Source organism: Apodemus sylvaticus, chromosome 13 (genome assembly GCF_947179515.1).
Source record: "Apodemus sylvaticus chromosome 13, mApoSyl1.1, whole genome shotgun sequence".
Taxonomy (NCBI): Eukaryota; Metazoa; Chordata; class Mammalia; order Rodentia; family Muridae; genus Apodemus; species Apodemus sylvaticus.
This window is the reverse complement of record NC_067484.1, coordinates 40,463,698-40,482,950: the sequence shown is the minus strand read 5'-3', so window position 1 is coordinate 40,482,950 and position 19,253 is coordinate 40,463,698. Positions and strand designations below refer to the sequence as shown.

The window sequence follows — 19,253 nt, the reverse complement described above, 5'->3', positions numbered from 1 at the left end:
ATCTGTTAATGGACAACTAAGTTAATTGATTTCTGCAATTCATTTCTTTACTACTACAGTGAATAGAACATAGGACTCTTTCAGAAACAGTAAATAAACATAGGGCTCGAATATCTCCATGGTAGAGTACAGAACTTCTGAGTGTACCCCAGGAGGCACACAGTGCCTGTATAGTGTTTACACCCCCACCAACAGTGAGTAAGGAAAAGATCCTTTTTCTCTATATCCTTTCCAACACTTGTCAGATTTCTGACTGGGGTGAGGTGAGACCCCCAAAGTAGTTTTAATAAACACTTCCCCCATGCCTTGGGATGCTAAACATAATTTCTTTTTAAGTTACGGTCATTTGTGCTTCTTTTTTTGTTTGTTTATTTGTTTTTATTTTTGAAAACTGTTTAACTCATTAGCCCATTTATTGATTGGCAGTTTATTTTCTTGGCATTTTAATTTCTGCAATTCGTAAGTTCTGGATTTTAGCCCCCTGTCTGTAGTACAGCTGGTAAAGATTTTCTCCTGCTTCGTGGGCTGTCTGTTTACTCTAGTGATCGCTTCCTTTGCTGAATGGAAACTTTTTAATTTCATGTCATCCCATCTGTTGGTACTCGGGGCTAGTTACTGTTCTGTTGATGTTCTGTTCAGAAAGTTTTTCCTCCCCCAGCATCTTAAAGAGTGTTCCTTATGCTTCTTCTAGGCGTTTCGGCATTCCACACTTTACATTAAGGCATTTGAACCAATTCGGTTGGATTTTTGTACAGGTTGAAGAGTATGCATATATGGGCAGGAGAGATGGCTCAGCAGTAAGAGCTCCTCAGAAAGTCCTGCGGTCAATCCCCAGCAACCACTTGGTGGTTCACAACCATCTATAAGGAGATCTGATGCTCCCTTTTGGTGGGCAGGGTACATACAGATTGAGCACACATATACATAAAATAAATAAACAAATCTTCAAAAGAAAAGAAAAAATAAAAGGAAAATATGCATGTAATTGCAATCTTCCAATTTGGACAGAGCCATATTGACCAGAAGGCTCTCACTATGTAGCCCATGTAACCTGAGTGTAGCTACGTAGACAAAGCTGGCCGCAGAATCACAGGCATCCAGCTGCCTGTATCTCCTGAGTTCTGGGACGAAAGCTGTGTGTGTGCCACCATGCCCCATCTTTAGAGTCCTTTAAATGTAAGGTTATAGCATCTACAAATAGGGATATTTTGCTTCTTCCTATCATATGTGTATTCTTTTCATTCTCCTTATCTTGTCTTATTATTATAGGATTTAAAGCACTGCTTCCAGATAATTGACAAGAAGAAACAACTATTCTAACTCTGAATGGAAAAACCTAAAAGAAACTTATAATATGTATCCATATATCTATATCTATATCTATATCTATATCTATATCTATATCTATATCTATATCTATATCTATATCTATATATCTATATCTATCTATATCTATATATCTATATCTATCTATATCTATCTATATATCTATATCTATATCTATATATCTATATATATCTATATAGATATATATACTATATATACTATAGGAGTGGAGAGTGTGGTGTTCTCTGCCAGTTAAAGAATTAAAAGGCAGGGCAGTCCCAAGCATGGCAGGTAACAGTATGAAAATTCTCAAACACAGCAGACAGAAGCTTCTTGTAAAGAAAGCCTTTCGCTAGGGGTGAGAAAATGCATATACAGTAAGCACAGAGAGACTTTCAAAAGCAAAGAGGGGACTCAGGAAACCTAAGCCTGTCCTCTCCTTGAAGACTGGGCTTTAAAGTCTTTGAAGGGTCTTCCTTCCCTATGTGAGGGTTCATTATTCTGAAGGAAGCTATGCTAACTGGCTGGCCCATGACTATGTATGTGTCCTAATCTGGCTTCATCTGGCCTAGAACTTACTGAGCTAGTCCATCAGCAGGGGCCCTACTGGAAGGAGAAAAAGCCCACAGGCCTTTGCTTTAAGCCCACAGGCTTTTGTCTCAGGTCAGGAGGGTGATGAAGAGGCCATCTTGGAAGCTCATCATCTTTATTACCTAGTCATGGCTCCTCTGACTCAGTATTCCAGATACTGGAGTTACAGATATTTACTACCATAACCAGTTTTCAGATAAGTGGGCTCTGAGAGCTTTTCTTCTAAGTTCTCCCTGTCCAAGGATGGACAGAAGGATGTGATCTGTCTCTCTCTGTCTTTGTCTTTGTCTGTCTCTGTCTCTGTCTCTCTCTGTCTCTCTCTGTCTCTCTCTGTCTCTCTCTCTCTCTCTCACACACACACACACACACACACACACACACACACACACACACACAATGCATAGTGTGGTAGTTTCAATGAGAATAGCTTCCATTCCATGGGATCATATATTTGAATGCTTGTCAGCTGTGCGATTTCTCTGCCTCTCTGAGCTAGCAGGCTCCCACCACAGCATCTGGCTCCTGAGGCTTCTTTGGTAAAATTCAACAGCAGGGATTTTTGTTATAAAACAAGACATCATGACAAAAAAAGCAAGTTGGGGTGGAGAGTTTATTCAACTTATACTCCCACATTCAGAATCATTCTATCGATTTTATTTTTTTTTTAAGGGAGTAAAGGGTTTATTTGGCTTATACTTCCAGATCATAGTCCACCATTGGAGGAAGTGATCACAGGACCTCACGCAGGGCTGGAACCTGGAGGCAGGAGCTGATGCAGAGGTGCTGTTTACTGCCTTGCTCCGATGGCCTGCTCAGCCTGCATTTTTGCTCAGCCAGGACCACCAGCCCAGGGACAGCACCACCCACAGTGGGCCCTCCCAGCTTGATCACTAACTGAGAAAATGCCTTACAGCTGGATCTCACGGAGGCATTTCCTCAACTGAGGTTCCTTCCTCTCTGATGAGTCTAGCTTGTGTCAAATTGACACACCAAACCAGCCAGTACAACTAAGAATGGCATGAGTTCCACATCTGGATGGAGAGGGAAGACTCCCTGGTTCTCTGGGTTTGTATTTAGAGGAGCATTTGCATGACCACTTCATTCTCTCTTATCCAGTATCCGGCTTTGAAGTGAATGCTGATTTACAGGTCGAAAGAAGTCTCACAATCTCATACTGTGTATGTTAGCAAGCTATGGGGCCTTGGCTAAAACTTAGATTCAGCCATTAAGTCACTATATCCATAAAGTCACCTCTATTCATAGTCACAGTATGAATCCATAAACACAAAACAAAACAAAATCATAAGTCTCAACACCTATCAAAGAACTGGCATGATTCATAACACGATTTTATATTTCTATTCAATAAAACTGCACATGAGCAAATAAAAAGATAATCTCGAAGTGGTTAGAAAGTTTAAAAATACGTCAAAGTATGGTGTAACTTAGAAAATACTTGGAATTGAATTGTAAAAGCACATTTGTGTCTTAGTGACTTTTCTATTACTGTAATGAAATACCATGACCTGAGCAAGAGAACTTACGGAAAGAAGCATTTACTTGGGACTTATAGTTTCAGAGGGTGAGTCCATGGCCACTGTGATAGGAAGCATAGCAGCAAGGATGCAAGCATGGTGCTACAGCAGCTTCTGAGAGCCTCTATCCTGACCCACAAGCACAGGCAGAGAGAGCTAACTAGAAACAACTTGCTTTGAAAACTCAAAGTCCACCCCCAATGACATACCTTCTCCCATAAAGCCACACCTCACAATCCTTCCCAAACAGTTCCACAACTGAGGATTTAAATTTAAGGGTCATCCTCATGGAAACTACCACACTATGTATCAAGTTTATGTGCCTGTAATTTGATTTAAAGGAAAAATTCAAGTGTATTTTTTTATTTGATATATTCTTTATTTACATTTCAAATGATTTCCCCTTTCCCGGATCCCCTCTCCCTGGAAGTCCCATAAACCCTCTTCCCTCCCCCTGCTCCCCCATCCACCCCTTCCCACTTCCCTGTTCTGGTATTCCCCTACACTGATGCACTGAACCTTTCCAGAACCAGGGACCACTCCTTCCTTCTTCTTGGACATCATCTTATATGTGGATTGTGTCTTGGGTATTCCAAGCTTCTAGACTAATATCCACTTATCAGTGAGTGCATACTGAGTGTTCTTTTGAGACTGGGTCACCTCACTTAGGATGAAGTACTCCAGCTCGAACCATTTGTCTAAGAATTTCATGAATTCATTGCTTCTAATGGCTGAATAGTATTCCATTCTGTATATATACCACATTTTTGGTATCCATTCCTCCGCTGAGGGACATCTGGGTTCTTTCCAGCTTTTATGAACACTTTGGAGCAGGTATCCTTATTACATGCTGAGGAATCATCTGGGTATATGCCCAGGAATGGTATAGCAGGATCCTCTGGAAATGTCGTGTCCAGTTTGCTGAGGAACCACCAGACTGATTTCCAGAGTGGTTATACCAGCTTGCAATCCCACCAGCAGTGGAGGAGTGTTCCTCTTTCTCCACATCATTGCCAACACCTGTTGTCTCCTGACTTTTTAATCTTAGCCATTCTGACTGATGTAAGATGAAATCTCAGGGTTGTTTTGATTTGCATTTCCCTAATGACTAATGATGTTGAACATTTCTTAAGGTGCTTCTCATCCATCCGAAGTTCTTCAGGTGAAAATTCTTTGTTTAGCTCTGTATCCCATTTTTAATAGGGTTATTTATTTGGTTTTCTGGGGTCTAACTTCTTGAGGTCTATGTATATATTGGATATTAGCCCTCTGTTGGATGTAGAGTTGGTAAAGATCTTTTCCCAATTTGTTGGTTGCTATTTTGTCCTTTTGATTGTTTCAGCTCTGAGTTTGATGATTTCCTGTCTTCTACTCCTCCTGGGTGAATTAGCTTCTTTTTGTTCCAAAGCTTTCAGGTGTGCTGTTAAGCTGCTAGTGTATGCTATCTCCAGTTTCTTTTTGGAGGCACTCAGGGCTATGAGTTTTCCTCTTAGCACTGCTTTCATTGTGTCCCATAGATTTGGGTATGTTGTGCCTTCATTTTTGTTAAATTCTAAAAAGTCTTTGATTTCTTTCTTTCTTTATTCTTTGGCCAAGGTATCATTGAGTAGAGTATTGTTCAGCCTCCATGTGTATGTGGGCTTTCTGTTGTTTTTGTTACTATTGAAAAGCACTCTTACTCCATAGTGATCTGATAGGAGGCATGGGATTATTTCAATTTTCTTATATTTGTTGAGGTCTGTCGTGTGACCAATTAATGATTGATTTTGGAGAAGGTTCCATGAGGTGCTGAGAAAAAGGTATATTCTTTTGCTTTAGGATGAAATGCGCTCTCTCTCTCTCTCTCTCTCTCTCTCTCTATATATATATATATATATATATATATATATATATATATGTGTGTGTGTGTGTGTGTGTGTGTGTGTGTGTGTGTGTGTGTGTGTGTGTTAAATCCAATTGGTCCAAAGCTTCAATTAGTTTCACTGTGTCCCTCTTTAGTTTCTGTTTTCCTTATTGGTCCATTGAGGATAGTGGAGTGTTTAAAGTCACCCACAATTATGGTGTTAGGTGCAATGTGTACTTTGAGCTTTAGTAAAGTTTCTTTTACAAATGAGGGTACCCTTGCATTTGGAGCATAGATGTTCAGAATTGAGAGTTCTTCTTGGTAGATTTTTCCTTTGACCAGCAAGAAGTGTCCTTTCATGTCTCTTTTGACGACTTTTGGTTGAAAGTCAATTTTATCTGATAGTAGAATGGCTACTCCGGCTTATTTCCTGAGACCATTTGCTTTTAAAATTGTCTTCTACCCTTTTACTCTAAGGTAGTGTTTGTCTTTGACACTGAGGTATGTTTCCTGTATGCAGCAAGATGTAGGGTCCTGTTTATGTATCCAGTCTGTTAGTCTCTGTCTTTTTATTGGGGAATTGAGTCCATTGCTGTTGAGATATTAAGCAAATATCAAAAAATAACATTTTCGATGTTATCTTTTATATTTGAGTGGTTATCTTCTTTTGGGTTTGATGAAAGAAGGTTATTATCTTGCTTTTTCCCCGGGTGTAGTTTCCCTTCTTGTTTTGGAGTTTTCCACCTATTATCCTTTGTAGGGCTGGGTTTGTGGAAAGATTGTGTAAATTTGGTTTTGTCATGGAATATCTTGGTTTCTCCATCTATGGTGATTGAGAGTTTTGCTGGGTATAGTAGTCTTGGCTGACATTTGTGTTCTCTTAAGAGTCTGCATGAGATCTGCCCAGGATCTTCTAGCTTTCATGGTCTCTGGTGAAAAATCTGGTATAATTCTGATAGGCCTTCCTTTATATGTTACTTGCCCCTTTTCTCTTACTGCCTTTAATATTCTTTCTTTGTTTAGTACATTTGGGATTTTGATTATTATGTGATGGGAGGTATTTCTGTTCTGGTCCAGTCTGTTTGGAGTTCTGGGGGCTTCTTGTATATTCATGGGCATCTCTCTCTTTAGGTTAGGGAAGTTTTCTTCCATGATTTTTTTGAAGATATTTGCTGGCCCTTTAAGTTGTAAATCTTCACTCTCATCTATGCCTATAATCCTTAGGTTTGGCCTTCTCATTGTGTCCTGGATTTCCTGGATGTTTTGGGTTACAAACTTTTTGCGTTTTGCATTTTCTTTGACTGTTGAGTCAATGGTTTCTATGGCATCTTCGACACCTGAGATTCTTTCTTCTATCTCTTGTATTCTGTTGTTGATATTTGCATCTATGTCCCCTGAGTTCTTCCCAAGGTTTTCTATCTCCAAAGTTGTCTCCCCGTTGCTATTTCTTAGTTGTTTCTACTTCTATTTTTAGATCCTGGATGTTTTTGCTCAGTTCCTTCACTTGTTTGTTTGTGTTTTCCTGTAATTTTTAAAGAGATTTTTGTGTTTCCTCTTTCATGATTTCTGCCTGTTGACTCAATTTCTCCTGCATTTCTTTAAGTGATTTTTGCATTTCCTCTTTATTGGCTTCTATCTATTGGCCCATATCCTCCTGAACTTCTTTAAGTGATTTTTGGGCTTCCATTGTAAGGGCTTCTAACTTATTCATGTTCCCCTTTTTTCTTTAAGAGATTTATTTATGTCCTTTTTGTGTTCCTGTAATAGCATTATGACCAGTGATTTTAAATCCAAATCTTGTTTTTCTGGTGTGTTGGGGTATGCAGGACTTGCTGTTGTTAGAGAATTGGGTTCAGATGCTGCCATATTGCCTTGATTTCTGTTAGTAACATTCCTATGTTTGCCTTTTGCCCTCTGTTTTTTTCTGGCATTAGTTGGTCTTGTCACTGGCTGGTGCTTGAACCTCCTGCGAGCCTGTAAGACTATTTCTGCACTGCTGTATGACTGGGTTTCCCCTGGCACAGATTGCTGATGTGTTGCCCTCCTCTTAGGTGCCCTTGGAGCCCCGGTGTGTCTTGCCCCAAATAATGCTATACTCGGGACATCTCTGTGAACCTGGTGCTGCCTATCTGCTTCGTCAGGGAGCAAAGATGGCGGATGCTGCAGAGACCTTTTCCAAGTGCTGATCACTCTGCAGGGCAAATGACCCCTGACAGGGTTAGCACACAGATGGCCCACAGAGCCGCACAGGTCCTGGGTGTAGGCAAAAGCCTGACAGGCTGAAACCCAAGCGATGTTAGCCTTGGGCCATGTCTGTGTACCTGGCACTGTCTGTTAGATCTCTCTGGTGTCTGGGAGCCAAGATGGTGGAGCACCCCTCCAAGTGTCTGCAGCTCAAGTGTATTTTATATACACATGTGGTATGCAGACATACATGCAGAAAAAACCTGTGGCAAAACACTCTTGTTACAATAGTTGGTTTAACGTATTTGTGTGCTTATACAGAAACCAGAGGTCTACAGTGGAAAATTACTGTCTATAAAGAACAAGCTATCTCTACTGCAATTCTTTACCTTATCTTTTGAAACTAAGTTTTTCACTTAACACAGTACTCAAAACTGGCTAGATTGACTGACTGGCAGATTCTGATAATCCACTTGTGTCTGCCCTCCAGTTCCAGGGTTACACATGAATATGACCACGTCTGGCTTTTATGTAGGTGCTGGGGAATCAGAGTTCAAGTCGGCCTGCTTATGTGACAGGCAGAAAAGTGAGCCATCCTCCAGGCTCCTTGTTTTTTTTTTTTTAATATTTATTGTTTTAAAAAAGGAAAGCATCTAGGAAAATTATAGTACCAGCCAGGAAAGACGGCTCAGCAGTTGAGAACACTACCTTCTCTCAGATCCCAGTACCAATAGGCAGCTCACAACTGTCCGTGACTCTAAGTTTAGGGATCTGATGCCCTCCCTGGCCTCTGCAGGCACCAGGCACACATGTGGTAAACAGATATACACAAGTAAAATATACACAAAAAATAAATGCCAACAGTGGAAAATAAAAAGCTACCCAGTCAGGGATTTAAAATTGAGTTTTGAGCTCCCTCTACTGGCTCAAAGAAAATTCCCAGAAATAGTTAAAACCCAAACCTCAACCTTGGAATTCAGTAACTGTTGTCTAATATAGTTAATAAAAAATTATCAGAGTTGGTGTGGTGTCTTAGCACCGATGAGCCTGATGCAGAAGTATTGCCTTAAGTTTAAAGACAGCCTGGGCTATATAGTGGGTTTTAGGCTAGCCTAAGCTGTAGAGTGACGATCTCTTAGAAGGTTAAAGCTCTATATCTCTGTAGCCCTGTCCTGTCCCTCAGAAAATGTTTTTGAAGCATCTGTGGTGACAAAAGCAGCATATGCCCACATGGTGCAGCATATACACAAAGGGTGCAGCACATACCCACTGGTGCAGCATATACTCACAGGGTGCAACATATACCCACATGGTGCAGCATATACACACAGGGTAAAGCATATACTCACAGGACGCAGCATATACCCACATGGTACAGCATATACCCACAGGGTGTAGCATATACACAATGGTGCAACATATACCCATGTGGTACAGCATATACCCACATGATGCAGCATATACCCACAGGGTGTAGCATATACCCACAGGATACAACATATGCACACACAGGTGCAGCATATACCCACATGGTGAAGCATATACCCACAGAGTGCAGCATATACCCACAGGGTGCAGTATATACTCACAGGGTGCAGCATATACCCACAGGGTGCAGTATATACCCACAGGGTGCAGCATATACCCACAGGGTGCAGCGTATACCCACTGGTGCAGCATATACCCAAATGATGCATCATATACTCACATGGTGCAGCATATACCCCCTGGTGCAACATATACATACATGGTACAGGGATGTCCTGAACTTTCTGTCTGCATCACTCATGAGAAACACACTGTCCCCCCTCCAGTGCATGTCTATAATGTAGAATGCTTTCAGACTACTGTTACCACAGCCACAGAACACATACAGCCAAGAATAAAGTTCAGTCCTATCCTGTCATTTTGTACCTGAAATAAAAACAAAACACAAAACACAAAACCAAAGCAAATCAAACCAAAACAACATTATTCAGGACAAAATGAACACACACTCTCAAGTTGCATGGACTGACATTTAGAGCTAAAAGTCTTTGACTTAAAATTGATTTATAGTGATTATCTTGTCTGATTTACTTTATTGATATGTTAATGCAGCCTTTCTTTTAATGTATTTTTAAGGCATGTAATTGTTGTCATACACCCTAATATCATCATTTTAAGTCAACAAATATTTACCAAACAGGCCATTTCTGAGTTAGGTCCTCCCCCCTTGAACACTAGTTGAGAAAATGCCTTACAGCTGGATCTCATGGAGGCATTTCCTCAAGGGAGGCTCCTTTCTCTGTGATAACTCCAGCTTGTGTCAAGTTGACACCTAAAACCAGGCAGTATGCATGGTGTGCAAAAACTAGCAACTGCAACTTCTTCCTCCCAGGTGATTACAGCCTGATATAAACTTCCCTACAGAGCCTTTCCAACTAGGAGTTTTCTGAATAGTTTTATGTCAACATGACACAAGCAAAGTTATTAGAGAGGAGGGAACCTCAATTTTAAAAAATGCATCCATAAGATGCAGCTGTAGGCTGGAGCCTGTAGAACATTTTATTGATGATTGACGGGGCAAGGCTCAGACCATCCCTGGGCTAGTAGTCCTGGGTTCCATAAGAAAGCAAGTTGTGCAAGATGAACAAGCCAAAGCAGCGCCCTCCATGGCCTCTGCAGCAGCCCCTTCCTCCAGGCTCCTGCCATGCTTGAAATCCTGTCCTTCCTGCTTTTATTGATGAGCTGTAACATGGAACTGTGGGGGGGGGTGGGGAATAACCCATTTCTTCTCCAAGCTGCTTTTGGTCACGGTGTTTCATCACAGCAATGGAAACCCTAAGACAAGGGGTTTCTGGGTTTCCTAGTACATCTTCTCCTTGAGACCAAGCACAGTACTAAGACCCTGCTATTATGTGTCTGTGGCTGTAGTTTCTTCGGTGTCAGGTCATCTCTTCACTCCCACATGGCTCCAGTCAGAGCAACCCTAAAGCCATGTAGGTAGAGACAAAAGTCTCTTAAGCTAAAATCTAATCCAGAACAAGACCCTGACTGCCTTCAGTTCTTGGAAAGCAGAGATGCGAGGACACTTGTGAGTCCTCAACAAAAACGACTCACATCACTCAAACATTTTGTTTGAGACCTTCGTGAGGTCTCAGACAAAAGCAGACTTGGTTCATGTACTTAAAAGTAAAAAAGCCATTTCTATAACAAAAAAGGAATAAAATGGTGGTGAGACCTTATTGCTGAAGATATACTTGTGTCATGGACTGTTTGGGGTTGGTCTGGTGTTGCGATATTATTCAAGTGCTAAATATAGGTCCCCGAGATCTGGTTACTCCAGATCTTCACAGACAACAAGTGATGCTTGTAAACTTTTCTTCCCAATTTAAAGTTATTGATTAAATAAAAATGTCTATAGCCAATTACTGGGGAGAATAGAGGCAGGTAAAATTTCAGGTACTAGGTGGGGGGGGGGTCACAGGTAGAGAACAAACGGAGAAGGAAAAAGGAGACAGAAGAACAGAAGGTCTCTATTAGATGTGATGGAGCAGGGGAATAATCTGCCCCCTGAGGATGGACTGATGGAGTAGAAATAACCCGGGCAAGACTCAAACAGCAAATACTTGGGAGTGCAGCTAGGAAGTAGACAATGTAGTGTACAGAAAAATAGATTAAGGGTTATTCCCCAGTAATTGTGTTCATCTGATTAAATAAATCCATAGGACTCTGCCTTGATTCCTGGGGGTGGGGGCTGGCTAGGTCATATTAATAACTAAAAGAGTTTTATAAAGTCCATTTAAAATAGACTATTGATGAAATCAAGCTGTACTACCCTGGAAGCTTTGTCTGTTCTGGATAACTTACACAGGTGCTATGCATGCTGGTAGAGGAGAAAAGCAATCAATCAAGCTATGTTTTTCAAGCTACAATTATGACCAGCCTGGCAGAATATGCCCACCAGTGCACTAGTGGCAAGAATATGGGAGTAAACAACCACTTTCCTGTCAGAAGCCATCTAAGAAAGGCTTAGCAAGTCAGTTTTCTAGAAATGGACCATCGTTTTGCATGGCTGCAATGGGTGTGCTCTGAGATGAAGGATCCTCAAGAGACTTCATCCTAGGATTACTTATTGTTGCTGATATGTTTTTCCTGTCACTACTGCATAGCCTAATGATTCCTGGGCATCAGCCCATCCTACCGGGCAGATGTCCTGCGGAATAAATACGAAGATTACTTTCATATAGTAATGCTGTGTAAATGAATTAATGGTTTCATAATTCCTGATGATTTTATAGAATTCCTAAATTTATACAAGTAATCTCACACCCCCTATAGAGTAAAATCTATGAATACAGCTCTATAAAATTTCATGTGTCACAGGCTAATTGTACTAGGAGAAGAACTCAAACTTGGAACAAATGTACAATCAAGGAAAACATTCCTTCTAGGTTAGGAATGAGGCCACTATCTGGTAGAGGTCACAAACTGGGAATGGACAGTTTATTGTAGGTACAAGGACAGAAAATAAATAATGGACTAGTTTATCTATACAAAACTTCAAAATAATAAGACATAGGCAGATGATTTGTTTCTTGACAAAAACCACGCTGACTTATGACATAAAAGATTAAAGAACCAAAGTAACTAAGTTTCTTTTCCCCTGCTATCAGAAGAAGTTAAATTTCCAGAAGTCAGTGGCTTTGGGCCACAAAATAGCAAAGAGTTAAAGAAAGAGTTAAACCAAAACCCAGCAACTTCTGACCCCCAGAACAGTAAGACAGAGTTACAAGGCCACAGCCCATCAGCCTTTGGTCTTGTCCAAATTGCATCCTGTCTCAGTACCTGAATGCCAGGGCTGCCCCCTGGCACTTTTCAATTGGATCTGAAGCCTCTGACAGAACTCATTCCTGGCACTATTATTAAGGACATAACCTATGGCTGGGATGTATATAGTATTCAACTGACTCCTGAAAGACCTACTATATCCATAGATTAGTGCATCTCTTGCACTCATTAGAGAAGCTTTTTTTTCTTTCAGTAGATGGTATCTGTTTTAAGACATATACCCTCAACTGGTCAAGATGTAGAGAATAAGAGACTGTGGACTGCTAAATGGAACAACGCTATCCAGCCCTTCGCCAAAGGCTCATGATTCATCCCAAACAAGGGACAGAGAGATCATAAGAGCCAGAGGCGGTGGATGACTAAGATGAAACAGTGTTTGGAGGACAAAACAAGTCAGTTACACAAATGAACTCATAGTGATTATGACCTACTGGGGATCTGCACACGATCAAATCAGACAAAGTTCTCAGTGTGGAGTCGGGAGGTGGTCATGAAGCCGCACCCTCCGCTGAGGAGCTATTGAAAGCTGATGGCTGCTGGGAGGAGGAAGCAAGGTTTCTTCAGTGAGGCTGCTCTTGAGAGGCCAATCATGCTCTATCCATGTTCATACTGGCAGTCTGAGGACACACAGTTGGGTTGGGGAGGGAGGTACAAGGAGTTGAAAGACAATAGCAGTCAGAAGGATGGAAGAGGAACTGGAGTGGAAGGAACTGGGGCTGGGCTAGATCAAAACCCATTGTAAGCCTGTACAGAGGTCTCAAACAGTAGCGTGATTTAAAAGAGAGAGCAGAGCAGAACAGAGAGTACCCAGGTAGACCTCAAGCAATACTACAGAGCAATAGTGTTAAAAACTGCATGGTATTGGTACAGTGACCGGCAAGCAGATCAATGGAACAGGATTGAAGATCCAGAAATGAACCCACACACCTATGGCCTCTTGATCCTTGACAAAGGGGCTGAAAACATTCAATGGAAAAAAGATAGCCTTTTCAACAAATGGTGCTGGTTCAACTGGAGGTCAGCATGCAGAAGAATGCGAATCGATCCATCCTTGTCTCCTTGTACTAAGGAACTCCACAAGGACCTCCACATAAAGCCAGACACTCTGAAGCTAATAGAAAAGAAACTGGGGAAGACCCTTGAGGACATTGGTACAGGGAGAAAGTTTCTGAACAGAACACCAATAGCATATGCTCTAAGATCAAGAATTGACAAATGGGACCTCATAAAATTACAAAATTTCTGTAAGGCAAAGGACACCATCAAAAGGGCAAATCGGCAACCAACAAATTGGGAAAAGATCTTCACCAATCCTACATCAGAAGTTGAGTCCAAATACTCACTGAGAAAGTGCATGGTCACGGCGAAGCTCTGAGGAAGGCATTTGATGAGACCAGTGGTGTTTCTTTAGCTATTCTATAGAAAATATATAGAATAGCTATAGAATAGCTATAGAAACACCACTATTCTGTTTATAGTCTATAGACACACCTATTCTGAGGCCCATAATCATGAAATCATTCTGATATGAGAGCATATATCATATGTGTGATATGAATTCTTATTTTAGAATGATACATAAATATATTTGTATGTGTGTGTATTTATGTATGAATACACACACACACACACATCTGATTTGTTTGGTTGCTTGCTTGTTTGTTTGAGATAGGTTCTTTCACAGAAACCTTGGCTGACCTCAAATGTGCATTAATTTCTTGCCTCTCCCTCTGGAGTACTTCATCATCACACCCGGCAAGGTATATTTAAAAAATAAGGAATTTTTCTTTTTTTCTTTTTTTCTTTTTTCTTTTCTTTTTTTTGTTTAGATTTATTTATTATATGTTAGTACACTGTAACTGTCTTCAGACACCCCAGAAGAGGGTGTCCAATCTCATTACAGATGGTTGTGACCTACCAGGTGATTTCTGGGATTTGAACTCAGGACCTCCAGAAGAGCAGTCAGTGCTCTTAACCGATGAGCCATCTCTCCAGCCCATGATTTATCCAAGGTCATAGTTGGCATAGATAGTGAGTTCTCTGATGGATATGGGCAAAATAAGTTAAAAACTTGGCAAGGCTCAGCCTTGTAGTTGCCACTAAGAGCATGTGTGATTTATAGGAAATTGGAATATCAACAGCAGCATCAATCTGGAAGAAGTTGGTCCCAACCTCCAAGGATGAGTTTGGGAATTTCAAGACTTCACTGGAACAAGTCACGGTAGATGTACTAGAAATAATAAGCAAACCAACTGCAGCTTGGGAGTTGAGAGACGGTCTGTGACATCATTGTGGATGAGCACAAGACTTCACACCTCTTGCAGCTCTGGAGGAACTGCCAGAGGATGCACACCAATCCTTGAAATTCATCTCACACAATGAAAGGTTGACACCGCATGGGACGTATGTGGGACAAGTATGCCGCAAGTAGGAATATACTTAACATACAAATGATGGCCTGCAGCTTGCTGGGTATTCTGAGGGACAACTGCCATGATGGAAGAGTGTGTACTGTTGCTTTTGTAAAGAACTAGCAGATTTGATGATTCAGAACCTACTGTAGAGCAGAGATGGGGGGAACAAATACCATGTATTGCTCTGTTCCAACTGCAGCAACAAGTTCTCACATACATGAGCTTATGGTGAATTTAATCACCACAATAGTTCCAATAACTTCAGGTAAATTGGCCTTCAATATCGTATGCTTTTTCCAAATATTTACTATCTATTGGGATTAAAACATTCTTAAAGGTTAGAATAATCAGTTGAGGAAAACAATTAAGGCAGCTTTGCTGGCACTGTTAGAGCAGAAACTGATAGTGATTTGACTGTCCTCACAGATCTGTCTGCCTAGATAGTAATGATAACATGAAGACAGGAGTGGGAGGCTCTAATGTGCGAGATGGTTCCCATGAGTGGGAATGAGATTGCAGTGTGCCGTCCCTTTATGAGATGTGCTATAACTGTAGAATGTTTGAAAAGTCTGTACTGCCAAATTTAAACATATTTGAAGGGGAGTTGGCCAGAAAGCTACCAAGGAAATGCTGCTGCCCAAGTTTTTCCAGTTCTGATAATGTGTGGGGAGTCCAAAAGGCTGAGTGCTTAGTGACTGCTTCTTGTGTTACATGTCATGAAATCCAATGAAGGAAGTAATTGGAACTATGTGGTGATTGAATTCATCATAGGCTCATATGTGCAAGTGCTTGATGCTGCAGTTAGAACTGTTTGGGAAGGATTAGAAGATATGGCCTTGTTGGAGGAGGTGTGGCACTGGGGATTAACTTTGAGATTTCAAAAGCTAAAGCTATTCCCATTTCCCCTCCTCTTCTCTCCTCTTTTATCCCTCCTTCCCTCCCTCCTTTCCTCCCTCCCTTCCTCCCTCCAAACTCCTTCTTCCCTCCCTCTCCTCTTGTTTGTGAAGCTGACATAATCTCTTAGCTACTTCTCCAAGGCCCCACCTGCCTTCTTGCTGCTATGCACCCCACCATGATGACCATGGATTCACCCTCTGAAACTGTGAGCCCCAATTAAATGATTCCTTCTAAAAGTTGTCTTGGCTGTAGTGTCTTTTCACAGGAACAGAAAAGTAACTAGGACCATTTATTAACTTGATCAGTCATCTTTCAGATTGTGTTAACCAAGAAGCTTTGTTTGTTTGTTTGTTGGCTTGTTTGTTTGTCTCTGAGAGCCTTTCACATGTCCGCTTAGTAAAAGTCAGAGATTTATCAGCAGAGACAAAAATAGCATCAAAGATTACAAGTTGTAGAAGAGCAGACTAAACCTCAGTGTCCTTCAGACCTCAGTGTCCTTCATTCTGGTGCCAGATTGGAAAGCACCCCATAAGATGGTGCTGCTATGGCATCTGGTAACTCTGCAGGGCACATAGATGTGACAACAGACAGCTCCTTACTCTGTGTGTTTCCTCTGAGTCTCATCAGGAAGCGGCCACTAATGAGAATGATTAAAATTTGTTTTTAAAAAGGCCTGCTAGCACAAGTCTGTATACTTGCCAGAGGTTGTCACCAAGTCTCCAGAGTTGGTTCTCTTAGATCAGGAATCCAATCAAAGGGCTCCCTTAGATCAATCCCTTCCATTTCTGAAGGGATTTAATTACATGAAATAGATACTGACATGGAGCTCAAACAGGATTCTGAGGAGAAACTCCTCCCAGAAAGAACAGGAGACATACCTGGAGTGCCCATATGGGGCTCTCCTAAGATTGCCACAGTCACCTGGAAGGAATTTGAAGAGATGACAGAGAAGCTAGAGCCCCATATGGATGAGGCAGACATTAAAGACCAAGTGCAGTTGACTGAATTGCAGGCTTCCAGCCTGGGTTCTCATAAACAGGCTGTGGAGTAGAACAATGGAGTGAGGTGCAAGAAGAGCTGGGTATAAATGAGCCACTAGACTGTAATGAGAGACCAGGCTAACTCCATCTTAGGTTCAGACTCCATCTTAGAATGGACCCTAAGGTTAAACTTGAGTTGACTAATATGCCTGAGCCTAGCATCCATTTCCAGGTTATTATTTCCCCAACATATCTACACCTCCAGTGTAAAAATCTACCCCTGACACTTCGCTTCCTAACAACCTCCAAGAGGTTTGACTCCTAGCACTAGCCAAATATGTTAAAGGCCACAATGTCCCACCCCCAATCAGATGTGTCCCAGGCTATATAACCCCTTCTTGCCCCTATAAATGCTTGCCTAAAACTATGCTCAGGCCCTGCCTTCCAGTGTCAAGGCTGGTAGGCTGCCCAAGCACAGGCTTGTAATAAAGAGACCCTAATGCAATTGTATCTGGATAGGTCCTTAGTGGTCTTTTGGGGTTCACGAATGTTTCCTGGCACAACAGTAAGAAAGCATGAAAAATGGATTTCAACAAATCAAGATGATGCCATGCCTTCAGTCAGTGCTGCTGTTGAGAATGCAGATGTCCTCCCCACTATGCCCATGAGGATGTGAATGCAGGCATCAGCACTGGTTGCAACCCAATGAAGAGAGGAAATCTAACGTATAAGATGTCATACCACAAGCTTTACTAGATCAGTACTCGTTAATGACCAATCCCTTTTGAGCACAGTTGATGCTGAGATGCTAAGCACTGGGCATACAGCCCACCAGGTGTGGCTCTGACACTCAGGAGGAAGAATTGGCACTACCTAAGATTTACTAGTCTCTGGCACCAGATGTACTGTGGCAAGTGCAATGAACTTCAGTATTCTCCATCTACAAGCCCCCAGTTATTCTTGGAAACCCACTGAGAGCTGCAGATCTGATTCTCAGTTTTAAAAGACCCTGCCGATGAAGTCTTTTTTAATAAGGATAGGTATTCTTAAACCTGATTTTAAATCATTCTTAAAGCATGGTTTGTTTGGATGCAGGTTGGAAATGAAGGTATAAAATGACTGCCTTGGGTTCTGGCAGAGGAACTTGAAACTGCAATGGAAGTCAAGCATACTGGTACACACATGCAATCTCAGCAACTGAAAGGAGGATCATGAGTTCAAGGCCAGTCTAAGCTAGGTGAGCTGACCTAAATAGAGTGGGGGAGGTACTCAGCTAGTGAAATGAACCCTATATAACACAAAGATAAGAGGAAAGAGTCTGGCTGCTTTTACACCACCACCAAAACTAAAATACACAAATAAAACGTTTTGAGTAGAGATGAAACCTCCCTTGATTGGAACATGATACAATGGCTACCTGAAGTATGGAAGCATTGAATGATACGTTGAATAACACATGAAGTATGTCTCTCTCTCTCTCTCTCTCTCTCTCTCTCTCTCTCTCTCTCTCTCTCTCTGTGTGTGTGTGTGTGTGTGTGTGTGTGTGTGTGTGTGTTTTGGTCTCAGTATTTTTGTTCAAGTTTCCATGTAACTGGAATTCTGGCTTAAATGTAGCAAACTAAGACCCTTACCTCCTAAGTTGTCACCCAGGGTTCTGTTCACTGGCCTGACAGAGCAGCAGCCCTTGTTCTCTGCACCACACACACACACACACACACACACACACACACACACTGTCACTGATGATGATGCTCCCCTGCTGGACCAGCTTGCACCTGACACCATGTTTGCTTACTTTGGCAAACAACAGGTTCCAAATGCTAAGAGTGCTACTCATGAAAACACTGTGACAGAAGCTACTAGAGAAAGTACTTAGCATCTGTTAACTGTCATCAGGAGGCCCTTACGCAGATCATCACTGTGTTCCAGATGGACTGGGACCATGATGCCAACGATTTTGCAAGCAATTTCCCTTCTGGTATTAAAACCTCTGAAGATGCAATGAGTATTATTTCCTCAACCTTTTAGAAAGCATGAACCATGGTGTCCTTTCTGCTTCTGCGAGAGCTGGATTTGTCTAGGAGGGCCTTCCTCCTGCCAACAGAAAGACAAACAAAGACAGACAGACAGAGAGACAGGGAGACACAGAGATGGAGAGAGACACAGGGAGAATCCAATAGCCACTATTAGTGCAAGAGAAAGTAGTTTTTTTAGAGGATTATTATATCCAAAGGCTTAACTCATCTTCCTGACTGAACGAAGCCTGACCTGGAAGAGCATTTTCCATTTGGAAAGAATGAGGCTCCCTGAGACCTGCTTTGCTTTCTTCTGGTTTTATTCAATGACTGATAAATGTCATTCTTATGACCAGAAGGCTTATGGGCTGACTGGGAAAGACATTCGTATTAGCTTAAGCCTTTGCTGCAGGTGCAGTCTATTCAGTATCATTGCTGCCCATCCTAGCCCTAATTGTAAATAGTTCTTGGTGTGTATAAATGGCAAGACAAGGCTTTTAAAATTTTTTTTTCTCCTAAGGGCTCGATGTTAACACTAAATGCACTTTGATTTTGCCTCCTAATGTAGCACATGGCTGCATATATTTATACAATATTTGTAGAATCTCTAACAGTTTTATTCTGGTTATGACCCA

At 41.5% G+C, this 19,253-nt stretch overlaps 1 pseudogene; it reads left to right on the top strand.

Moving 5' to 3' along the window:
* Positions 1–17,622, top strand: part of LOC127663626 (serine/threonine-protein phosphatase 4 regulatory subunit 1-like) — a 35,268-nt pseudogene extending 17,646 nt beyond the window's left edge.
* Positions 17,623–19,253: the final 1,631 nt, after the last annotated feature.